The sequence below is a fragment of the Odocoileus virginianus genome, chromosome X (genome assembly GCF_023699985.2).
Source record: "Odocoileus virginianus isolate 20LAN1187 ecotype Illinois chromosome X, Ovbor_1.2, whole genome shotgun sequence".
NCBI lineage: Eukaryota > Metazoa > Chordata > Mammalia > Artiodactyla > Cervidae > Odocoileus > Odocoileus virginianus.
The window spans coordinates 24,559,918-24,573,127 of record NC_069708.1 but is presented as its reverse complement, the minus strand read 5'-3'; positions in this window follow the sequence as shown (position 1 = coordinate 24,573,127).

Genomic DNA, 13,210 nt, shown 5'->3' with positions numbered 1-13,210 from the left:
CTCCAACAAAATAGTCATAGCTACCATTCATTGAACTCTAACTATGTAAAAGCCTTTTTCTCATTATATTCAATGTATCTTTTTCCATCCCTTTACTTTTAAAATGACTCTTTATTTATAAGGTTGGTTTCTTATTTTCATCCATTCAGATCATCTCTGTCTTTTAATTGGTGTATTAGATCATTCACAATTACAGTTATTATCAGTACAGTTGAATTACTATCTATAACATTTGTAACTTTTCTGTTGCACTTGTTCTTTATTTCCCTTTCTCCTTTTCCCCTCTTTTCTGGTTGTAATGGAGCATTTTATTTTGAGCATTTTATATAATTTAATTTTCTCTTTTCTCTTAACACATCAATTATACTTTTAAAAAAATTAGTGGTCAGACGTTGAACAACTAATCTAAGTTGACTTTCAAATAACCTAACTGGAATTAAATACAGCTAATCTAATTAGTTTAAATACAGCTAATTTGCAGCTAATCCATTTTCAAATCACATTATACCACTTTCTTGTACAGTGTAAGTACCTTAGAGTATTCCCAAGCCCTCCTTTGTAACATTGTTGTCATTCACTTCACTTTTTAAAATTTTTATTTATTTATTTTAATTAGAGGATAACTTCAATATTGTGATGTATTTTGACATACATCAACATAAACTGACATTAGATATACATATGTCCCCACCCTCTTGAAACTCCCTTCCACTCCCGCCCCTTTCCATCCCTCTAGTTTGTCACAGAGCACCTGCTTTGCATTCCCTGCATCAGGCATTGAACTGCAAAAGGCTATCTATTTTACATATGGTAAAGTATATGTTTCAATTCTATTCTCTCAAATCATTCCACCCTCTCCTTCCTCCACTGTGTCCAAAAGTCTGTTCTTTATGTCCATGTCTCCTTTGGTGCCCTGCATGTAGGATCATCAGTACTATCTTTCTAGATTTCATATATATGCAGGAGCACACAATATTTGTTTTTCTGTTTCTGACTTCACTCAGTATAATAGACTCTAGGTTCATCCACCTCATTAGAACTAATTCAAATATGTTCCTTTTTATAGCTGAGTAATATTCCATTGTGTATATGTATCACAACTTTCTTATCTACTCACCTTTCTTTCTTTCTTTCTTTTTTTTTTTTTTTTTGCTGGATAGATAGCTTTTCATTTATTTATTTTGTGTGTGTGTGTGTGTACCCTTTTTTTTTATTATTAGTTGGAGGTTAATTACTTTACAATATTGTAGTGGTTTTTGTCATACATTGACAAGAATCAGCCATGGATTTACATGTATTCCCCATCCCGATCCCCCCTCCAACCTCCCTCTCCACCCGATCCCTCTGGGTCTTCCCAGTGCACCAGGTCTGCGCACTTGTCTCATGCATCCAACCTGGACTGGTGATCTGTTTCACCCTAGATAATATACATGTTTCGATGCTGTTCTCTCGAAACATCCCACCCTCGCCTTCTCCCACAGAGTCCAAAAGTCTGTTCTGTACATCTGTGTCTCTTTTTCTGTTTTGCATATAGGGTTATTGTTACCATCTTTCTAAATTCCATATATATGTGTTAGTATACTGGAATGGTCTTTATCTTTCTGGCTTACTTCACTCTGTATAATGGGCTCCAGTTTCATCCATCTCATTAGAACTGATTCAAATGTATTCTTCTTAATGGCTGAGTAATATTCCATGGTGTATATGTACCACAGCTTCCTTATCCATTCGTCTGCTGATAGGCATCTAGGTTGCATCCATGTCCTGGCTATTATAAACAGTGCTGCGATGAACATTGGGGTGCACGTGTCTCTTTTCAGATCTGGTTTCCTCAGTGTGTATGCCAAGAAGTGGGATTGCTGGGTCATATGGCAGTTCTATTTCCAGCTTTTTAAGAAATCTCCACACTGTTCTCCATAGTGGCTGTACTAGTTTGCATTCCCACCAACAGTGTAAGAGGGTTCCCTTTTCTCCACACCCTCTCCTCCACTCACCTTTCAATGGACATCTAGGTTGCTTCCATGTCCTAGCTATTGTAAATAGTGCTGGTGCTATTGGGGTGCATGTGTCTTTTTCAATTATGGTTTCCTCAAGGTATATGCCCAGTAGTGGGGTTGTTGGTTCATATGGCAGTTTTATTTATAGTTTTGTAAGGAATCTCCGTACTGTTCTCCAATTTGCAAAACCTTCCAAAATTGAACAAGGAAGAAATAGAAAATATGAACAAACCAATCACAATCATAGAAATTGAAACTGTAATAAAAGAAATCTCCCAAAAAAACAAAGGCCCAGGGCCAGATGGTCATCAATTTGCATTCCCACCAACAGTGTATGAGGATTCCCTCTTCTCAAAATCTCTCCAGGAATAACTGTTTGTAGATATTTTGATGATGGCCATTCTGACTGGTGTAAGATGATACCTCATTATAGTTTTGATTTGCATTTCTCTAATAATGAGTGATGTTGAGCATCTTTTAATGTATTTGTTAGCCATCTGTATGTCTTCTTTGGAAAAGTGTCTGTTTAAGCCTTCTGCCCACTTTTTAAAATTAATTAATTAACTTAAATTTTATATTGAAGGATAATTGCTTTACAGAATTTTGCTGTTTTCTTTCAAATGTCAACATGAATCAACTATAGGTATACATATATCCCTTTCCTTTTGAACCTCCCTCCCATCTCCCTCTCCATCCCACCCCTCTAGGTTGATACAGAGCACCTGTTTGGGTTTCCTGAGCCATAGAACAAATTCCCATTAGCTATCTATTTTACATATGGTAATGTAAGTTTCTATGTTTCTCTTTCCATACATCTCACCCTCTCCTCCTCTATCCCCATGTCCATAAGTCTATTCTCTATGTCTGTTTTTCCACTGTTGCCCTATAGGTCTTCTGCCCACTTTTTGATTGGGTTTTCTTTTGTTTTTGTTTTTCTGGTATTGAGTTTCATGAGCAGCTTGTATATTTTGGAGATTAAACTTTTGTTAGTTGTTTCATTTGCTATCAATTTCTCCCATTCTGAGGGTTGTCTTTACATTGCTTATAGTTTCCCTTGTTGTGCAAAAGCTTTTAAGTTCAATTAGGCTATATTTGTTTATTTTTTTTTTCATTTTCATTACTCTAGGAGATAGGTCTTAGAAGATCTTCTTGTGGTTTATGTCAGAAGTGTTCTGCCTATGTTTTCCTCTAAGAGTTTCATAGTTTCTGGTCTTACATTTAGGTCTTTAATTCATACTGAGTGTATTTTTGTGTATGGTATTAGAAGGTTCCAATTTCATCCCTTTACAGGTATTTGATCAGTTTTCCCAGCACCACTTGTTGAAGGGACTATTTTTAGTCCATTGTATATTTCTGCTACCTTTGTCAAAGATAAGGTGTCCATAGGTGCATGGGTTTATCTCTGAGATTTTTACATTCTTCCACTGGTCTATATTTCAGTTTTTGTGACAGAACCATACTGTCTTGATGGTATTAACTTTGTAGTATAGTCTGAAGTCAGAAAGATTGGTTCCTCCAGTTCCGTTCTTCTTTCTTAAGCTTGACTTGGTTATTTGGGTCTTCTGTGTTTTCATACAAATTGTGAAATTTGTGTGCTAGTTCTGTGAAAAATACCATTTATAGTTTGATACTGATCGCATTGAATCTAGGCTGCTTTGGGTAGTATAGTCATTTTCACTACATTGATTCTTTCAATCCAAGAACATGGTATATTTCTCCATCTCCTTGTTTCATTGTTGATTTCTTTCATCAGTGTTTTATAGTTTTCTGCATACAGATCTTTTTTTCTCTTTAGGCAAATTTATTAATAAATATTTTATTCTTTTTGTTGCAACAGCAAACAGGATTCTTTCCTTAATTTCTCTTCTGACTTTTCCTTGTTAGTGTATAGGAATGCAAAGGATTTCTGTGTATTAATTTTATATCCTGCAACTTTATTGTATTCATCATTTAACTCTAGTAATTTTTGGTGGCATCTTTAGGGTTTCTAGTTAGAGAATCATGTTATCTGCAAGCAGAATTTTACTTCTCCTTTTCCAAACTGGATTACTTCATTTCTTTTTCTTCTCTGATTACTGTGTCTAGGACTTCCAAAAATATGTTTTATAATAGTCGTGAGAGTGGGCACCCTTGTGTTGTTACTGAATTTAGAGGAAATGCTTTCAGTTTTTCACCACTGAGGATAATATTTTCTGTGAATTTTTCATATATAGCCTTTAATTATGTTGATGTCAGGTCAGTTCAGTTCAGTTCAGTTGCACAGTCGTGTCCAACTCTTTGTGACCCCATGGACTGCAGCATGCCAGGCTTCCCTGTCTATCACCAACTTCCAGAGCTTGCTCAAACTCATGTCCATCAAGTTGGTGGTGCCATCCAACCATCTCATCCTCTGACGTCCCCTTCTCCTCCTGCCTTCAATCTTTACCAGCAACAGGGTCTTTTCCAGTGAGTCCGTTTTTCGAATCAGATGGCCAAAGTATTGGAGCTTCAGCTTCAGCTTCAGCATCAGTCCTTCCAATGAACATTCAGGACTAATTTCCTTTAGGATTGACTGGTTTGAGCTCTTTGCAGTTCAAGGGACTCTCAAGACTCTTATCCAACACCACATTTTGAAAGCATCAATTCTTTGGCACTCAGCTTTCTTTTTTATTTTTTTTTTTAATGAAAAAGGTATTTAAATTTTTTTTTCATTTATTTTTATTAGTTGGAGGCTAATTACTTTACAACATTGTAGTGGATTTTGTCATACATTGACATGAATCAGCCATGGAGTTACATGTATTCCCCATCCCGATCCCTCCTCCCACCTCCCTCTCTACCCCATCCCTCTGGGTCTTCCCAGTGCACCGGGCCCGAGCACTTGTCTCATGCATCCAACAAGGGCTGGTGATCTGTTTCACCACAGATAATATACATGTTTCGATGCTGTTCTCTCGAAACATCCCACCCTCACCTTCTCCCAAAGAGTCCAAATGTCTGTTCTGTACATCTGTGTCTCTTTTTCTGTTTTGCATATAGGGTTATCATTACCATCTTTCTAAATTCCATATATATGTGTTAATATGCTGTAATGTTATTTATCTTTCTGGCTTACTTCACTCTGTACAATGGGCTCCAGTTTCATCCATCTCATTAGAGCAAAACACTCTTCGACATAAATCACAGCAGGATCCTCTATGACCCACCTCCAAGAATATTGGAAATAAAAGCAAAAATAAACAAATGGGACCTAATCAAACTTAAAAGCTTTTGCACAACAAACGAAACTATAAGCAAGGTGAAAAGACAGCCCTCAGATTGGGAGAAAATAATAGCAAATGAAGCAACAGACAAAGGATTAATCTAAAAACTATACAAACAACTCCTGCAGCTCAATTCCAGAAAAATAAATAACCCAATCAAAAAGTGGGCCAAAGAACTAAACAGACATTTCTCCAAAAAAGACATATAGATGGCTAACAAACACATGAAAAGATGCTCAACATCACTCATTATCAGAGAAATGCAAATCAAAACCACAATGAGGTACCATTACACGCCAGTCAGGATGGCTGCTATCCAAAAGTCTACAAGCAATGAATGCTGGAGAGGGTGTGGAGAAAAGGGAACCCTCTTACACTGTTGGTGGGAATGCAAACTAGTACAGCCCCTATGGAGAACAGTGTGGAGATTCCTTAAAAAACTGGGAATAGAACTGCCATATGAGCCAGCAATCCCACTTCTTGGCATACACACTGAGGAAACCAGATCTGAAAAGAGACACGTGCACCCCAATGTTCATCGCAGCACTGTTTATAATAGCCAGGACATGGAAGCAACCTAGATGCCCATCAGCAGACGAATGGATAAGGAAGCTGCGGTACATATATACTATGGAATATTACTCAGCTTTCTTTATAATCCAACTCTCACTTCCATACACGACTACTGGAAAAACCATAGCTTTGACTAGATGTACCTTGAGGTTGTTGAGATATGTTCCTTCTATTCCTAATTTCTGGAGAGTTTTAATCATAAATCGGTACTTGAGCTTATCAAAAGCTTTCTACGTTTCTACTGAGTTGATCAGATGGTGTTTATCTCTCAATTTGTTATTACGATGAATCATATTGATTTAGTTGTGTATATTTAAGAATCCTTGCATTCCTGGAATAAAGGCCACTTGATAATGATATATGTATGATCTTTTTAATGTGCTGTTGGATTATGTTTCCTAAAAGCTTTTTGAAGGTTTTTCATTCATGTTCATCAGTGATATTGGCCTATAATTTTCTATCTTTGGTGGCATCTTTGTCTGGTTTTGGTATCAGGGTGAGGGTGGCCTCATAGAATGAGTTTGGGAGCTTTCCTTCCTCTGCAATTTTCTGGAAGAGTTTGAGCAGAATAGCTGTTAGCTCTTCTCTAAACATTTGTTAAAATTCGTCTGTGAAGCCATCTGGCCCTGGACTTTTGTTTGTTGAAACATTTTTGATTGCAGTTTCAATTTCCGTTATTGTGATTGGTCTGTTCATATTTTCTATTCTTCCTTGTTCACCTTTGGAAGGTTATGCTTTTCTAAGAATTTGTCCGTTTCTTCCAGGTTGTCCATTTTATTGGCATATAGTAGCTCATAGTATTCTCTCATGGTCCTTTGTATTGCTGTGCTGTCTGTTGTAAAGTTTCCTGTTTCACTTCTCTTTTTTATTGATTTGAATCTTTCTGAGTCTGGCTAATGGTTTATCAATTTTGTTTATCTTCTCAAAGAATCAGCTTTTAGTTTTATTGATCTTTACTATAGTCTCTCCCTCTCTCTCTCTCTCTCTTTTTTCATTTATTTCTGCTCTGATCATTTTGATTTCTTTCCCTCTACTAGCTTTGGTGATTTTTGTTCTTTATTTTCTAGTTGCTTTAGGTATAAGATTATGTTGTTTATTTGATGTCTCTCTTGTTTATTGAGGTAGGCTTCTATTGCTATAAACTTCCCTCTTAGCATTGTTTGTACTGCATCCCACAGGTTTTGAGTTGTCATGATTTCATTGTCAATGGTTCTAGGTATATTTTGATTACTTTTTTATTTCTTCAGTGATCTGTTGGTTATTCAAAAGCGTATTGTTTATCTTCCCTGTGTTTGTGTTTCTTATAGTTTTTGTCTTGTAGTTGATGTTTAATTTTACAGTGCTGTGACCAGAAAAGATGCTTAAAATGATTTCAATTTTTAAAAATTTACCAAGACTCAGTTTGTGGCCCAGGATGTAATCTATCTTGAAGAATGTTCCATATGCACTTGAGAAAAAAATGAAGTCTATTATTTTGGGATTAAATGCCCCATAGATAACAGTTAGGTCACATTGTCCAATGTACTATTTAAAGCTTATATTTCCCTATTAATTTTTTATGTCTGGATGATCTCTCCATTGGTGTGAGTGGGGTATTAAAGAACCCCACTATTACTGTTACTATTGATTTCCCCTTTAATTATTGTTAGCATTTGCCTTATATATTGTAAGGCTCCTATGTTGGGTACATATATATTTATAAATGCTATATCTTCTTCTCAGATTAATCCCTTGATTAGTGTCATGTATGTAGTGTCATCCTTTTTTTCTCTCTCTCTCTCTCTTTTGTAATGGTCTTTATCTTAAAATCTATTTTATCAGATATGAGTACTGCTACTCCAGCTTTCTTTTGATTTCTGTTTGCATGGAATAACTTTTTCCAGCCCCTCACTTTTAGTCTGTATGTGTCCCTAGGTTTGAGGTGGGTCTCTTATAGACAGCTTATGTAGGGGTCTTGTTTTTGTATCCATTCAGCCAATCTGTGTCTTTTGGTTGGAGCATTTATTCCATTTACATTTAAGGTAACTATTGATAAGTATGATCCTATTGTTTGTGTGTGTTAGTCACTCAGTTGTGTCTGACTCTGCAACTCCACAGACTATAACCCACCAGGCTTCTCTGTCCATGGAATTCTCCAGGCAAGTATACTGGAGTGGATTGTCATTCCCTTCTCCAGAGGAATTTCCAAACCCAGAGATTGAACCCTGGTCTCCTGCATCACAGGCAGATTCTTTACCATTTGAGCTACAGGGAAGTCTTCATTTATCAATACTTTTTATGAAAAATGAAATTCCATATATTGATACAGTGCATACATAATATAATCAAAGATCTGAAATAGAACTGGTTTCTTCTTAACCATTTCCCATCTTTAATCAATAAAAATCATTCCTCTTAAGAAGAGGTGAAAAAATTACCCATATTAAAAATACTGATAATAAATACCATTAATAAGCATGATTAAATGATGAATAGTTCCAATCTTTCTAATAACCTCTTTGTACTCTGTCAAGTAGCACTCCAAAATAAAGATTATGACTTCTGTTATAGCTTCATATTTCTTTGCAACAATCACTAAAGTAATTTCCAATTTGGTAAACTAATAACTTCTGCCATTTAGTTTTAACAGATTCACATCTTAATTATCATATCAATTAAAGTCATAAGGAAATAATGACACTGTCACTTGAAGGTCATCTCAGTCTTCTGTTCACCATGTGTCTAATCAGATACCCTTAAATTAATTCCAGCAGAAAGTCTAAGGAATTAATGATCTTATTACCACTTACACTATTCTTTTGAGTTTGATTTTATAGACCATTTCTGTGTTTCCTGCTGTCTAGAGAAGTTCCTTTAGCATTTGTTGAAGAGCTGGTTTGGTGGTGCTGAACTTTCCTAGCATTTGCTTGTCTATAAAGCTTTTTATTTTTTTGCTCAAATCTGAAGAAATCTTTACTGGATAGAGTAATCTTGGTTGTGGGATTTTTTCCCCCTTTTATCACTTAAGGTATATCCTGTCTTTCTCTTATGGCCTGCAGAGTTTCTGTTGAAAGATTAGCTATTAACCTTATGGAAGTCCCCTTGCATGCTATTTGTTGCTTTTCCCTTGGTGCTTTTAATATTTGTTCTTTGTGTTTAATTTTTGTTAGCTTGATTAATATATGTCTTGATGTGATTCTCCTTGGATTTATCGTATACAGTAATCTCTGGTCTTCCTGGACTTGGTTGGCTATTTCCTTCCCCATTTTAGGGAAGTATTTGACTACAATCTCCTCAAATATTTTCTCATGCCATTTCCTTTTCTTCTTCTTCTGTGATGCCTTTGATTTGAATGTTGAGGTGCTTAATATTTTTCTGGAAGTCTCTGAGGCTGCCTTCACTTCTTTTTATTCTTTTTTCTTTATTCCTCTCTGCCTCAGTTATTTCCACCATTCTATCTTCCAGCTCACTTATCCATTTTTCTGCCTCAGTTACTCAATTGTTGGTTCTCTCCAGTGAATTTTTAATTTCAGTTATTGCATTGTTCATTGTTGATTGCTTATTGTTTAATTCTTCTAGGTCCTCATTAAACATTTCTTGCATCTTCTCAATCCATGTCTCCGGTATATTTATCCATGCCTCTATTTTGTTTTCAAGATTTTGAAATTTTTACTATCATTATTCTGAATTATCTTTCAGGTAGACTTCCTATTTCCTCCTTGCTTGTTGGTTTTGAGGGTTTGTACCATGTTCCTTCACCAGCTGCATATTTTTCTGTCTTTTCATTTTACTTAGTTTACTGTGCTTAGGATTTCCTTTCTGAAGTCTAGAAGGTTTTAGTTCTTCTTAATTGCATAGTCTGCCCCTGTGGGTGGGGATGGACCAGTGCCTTTTGAAGGTTCCCAATTAGGGGGCTTTTGCCTATGTTCTTGTGGATGGAGTTTCATCTTGTCTCTCTGACGGGCAGTGCCATGTCCAATAGTGAGTCTTGGAGTGTATATGGGTTTGGTATGGCTTTGGGCAGCCTGTCTGCTAGTGTGCTATTTTCCTGCTTTGCTGAAGGATTGGCATGGGGCATTGAGGCACTGTCATTTGCTGGCGTTCGGGTGAGCTTGATTTTGGTTTTGAGATGAAGGTTTTTGGGAGGGCTCTTGCCTATTAATATTCCCTGGGGTCAGCAGTTCTTTGGTGGATCAAAGTCTTGGGCTCAGGTCCTCCACCTCAGGAGTTCAGGCTTGACCCTTACTATAGCATGAAGACCTCTCAAGCCACACAGTGAGGAAGAAAAATCCCCAAGACTCATGGTGAGGGAAACACTTAACAGCCCAGAACACCCAATAAGACTTACTCCAAGGTCCTCTAATATTTCTAGGAAGGGCTCTTGGCCTGTTGCAGGCAGTGTGGGGTCAGTTCAGCCTCAGACATGGCCTTATTACAGCTTGTTCTTGCTCATAAAGTTCACAGTTGCCTCTAAAGTTCAGTCTGTTCTCCACCCAGACCTGTGCTTGATCACAGCCTGGTGGTAGCTGCCACCTGGGGTTAGGACTGCATCAGTAGTATTTTGTCTGCTGCCTCAGGCATCTTCCCCAGCTTTGGCAGTGACAGTCACATCTAATTCTGCAGCCTTGTCAAAGTAGCCCTCTCAGTGTATCCTCAAGGCTGCCACCCTTGACCTCTCCCTGCGATCTTCACTGGAGCTTTGGTTCCCCACCCTTGCCCTTTGTTGCAGGCCAAAACTTGCTAGCCACTTCTCTCAGTTCCCTGTCTCTACCCTCTGCTCTGGGCTGAGGTTTATGAGCTGAGAAGTGATGTTTGGCAGTGATTTGTGTAGTGAATTTTCTCTGTGTTTTGCACTCTGAGCCCCACCTGTTGCACCACACTCTGAGGTTCTGTAGTTCCTCCCTGGCCCCACCTGTGAGGGAGTGTCCTAGTGTGCAGAAACTTTTCCTCCTTCATGACTCTCTTCCTTGGGGCACACATCCCTGTCCTGAAATCCGTTTTCTCCTTTTATGTCTTTATCTTTTGTCCTACCTTGTTCTAAGGTGATTGGCTTGCCATTTTGGAAGTTTGGGGTCCTCTATTGTTGTTGAAATTGTTGGGATCTTCTATTGTTGTTGAAAACTGACTAGAAAAGGTCAGTTTTCATTCCAATCCCTAAGAAAGGCAATCCCAAAGAATGCTCAAACTACCGCACAATTGCACTCGTCTCACAAGCTAGTAAAGAAATGCTCAAAATTCTCCAAGCCAGGCTTCAGCAATACATGAACCAAGAACTTCTAAGCTGGTTTTAGAAAAGACAGAGGAACAAGAGATCAAATTGCCAATATCTGCTGGATCAGCGAAAAAGCAAGAGAGTTCCAGAAAAACATCTACTTCTGCTTTATTGACTACGCCAAAGCCTTCGACTGTGTGGATCACAATAAACTGTGGAAAATTCTGAAGGAGATGGGAATATCAGACCATCTGACCTACCTCTTGAGAAACCTTTATGCAGATCAGGAAGCAACAGTTAGAATTGGACATGGTACAACAGACTGGTTCCAAATAGGAAAAGGAGTATGTCAAGGCTGTGTATTGTCACCCTGCTTATTTAACTTCTATGCAGAGTACATCATGAGAAACGCTGGGCTGGAAGAAGCAAAAGCTGGAATTAAGATTGCTGGGAGAAATATAAATAACCTCAGATCTGCAGATGACACCACTCTTATGGCAGAAAGTGAAGAGGAACTAAAAGCCTCTTGGTGAAAGTGAAAGAGGAGAGTGAAAAAGTTGGCTTAAAGCTCAACATTCAGAAAACTAAGATCATGGCATCTGGTCCCAACACCTCATGGGAAATAGATGGGGAGACAGTGGAAACAGTGTCAGACTTTATTTTTTGGGCTCCAAAATCACTGCAGATGGTGACTGCAGCCATGAAATTAAAAGACAATTACTCTTTGGAAGGAAAGTGATGACCAACCTAGATAGCTTATTAAAAAGCAGACACATTACTTTGCCAGCAAAGGTCCGTCTGGTCAAGGCTATGGTTTTTCCAGTGGTCATGTATGGATGTGAGTGTTGGACTGTAAAGAAAGCTGAGCGCTGAAAAATTGATGCTTTTGAACTGTGATGTTGGAGAAGACTCCTGAGAGTCCCTTGGACTGGAAGGGGATCCAACCAATCCATCCTGAAGGAGATAAGTATTGGGTGTTCATTGGAAGGACTGATGCTAAAGCTGAAACTCCAATATTTTGGCCACCTCATGCGAAGAGTTGACTCATTGGAAAAGACCCTGATGCTGGGAGGGATTGGGGACAGGAGGAGAAGGGGATGACAGAGGGTGAGATGGCAGGATGGCATCACCGACTCGATGGGCATGAGTTTTAGTAAACTCTGGGTGTTGGTGAGAGACAGGGAGGCCTGGGGTGCTGCGATTCATGGGGTTGCAAAGAGTCGGACACGACTGAGCGACTGAACTGAACTGAACTGATTGTTGTTGAAAAGTTGTTCTGTAGGCGTTGTTCCATATTCTGATGAATTTTAGTATATTTGTGGGGAGGCAGGTGATCATAGGTGTTGTTCTGTATTCTGATGAATTTTTTTTATATTTGTGGGGAAGCCGGTGATCACCCCATCTTACTCCTCCACCATTTTCTTCATTCCTCATGTCTTCAATTCTCACTTCACTTTTCTACGTGTTTTTATATAATAACACAGTACAGTGTTAGTAGCATCACTTTAAACAGTTTTAGATCAATTCAGAGTAAAAAAAATATCTGTTTTACCTTCATTTATTCCTTCTACATTGCTCTTCCTTTCTTTACGTGCATCCAAATTTCTGACCTATATTTTACTTCTTCTTAAATAGCTTCTTTTAAAAATCTCTTGCAAAGCATATTGGCTGGCAATTAATTCCCTCAGTTCTCATTTGTCTGAGAGTCTTCATTTTTCATTTACTTTTGAAGGATCATTTTCCTGGATAGAATTCTAGATTCATGGGTTTTTGTTTTTTTGTTTTTTGTTTTTAAGACTCTCTTCTTGCTTGCATGGTATCTGATGAGAAGTCTGGTGTTATTATTATCTTTGTTCACCTATAGATATACTTTCTTTCACACTAACCCCCACTTCTTGACACGTCTCAAGATATTCGTCTTTGGTTTTCTGTATTTTGAATATGACACATCTAGCTGTGCATTTGAGGAACATTTACCTCATTGGATAAGATCTCTGTGCTTCCTGAATCAGTGTTTCAGTGTTTGTTAATAATTTGGGAATGTTATCAGCCATTAATACCTCAAATATTTATTCTGCTCCATTTCTACTTTCTTCCCTGGTAATTCAAGTCCACTTTTTTGATGTTCTCATTGTTCTTGGATACTCTGATTTGTTTTTTGCTCTTCGCATGTTTGTTTTTGTTTATTCGTTAAGTCATGTCTGACT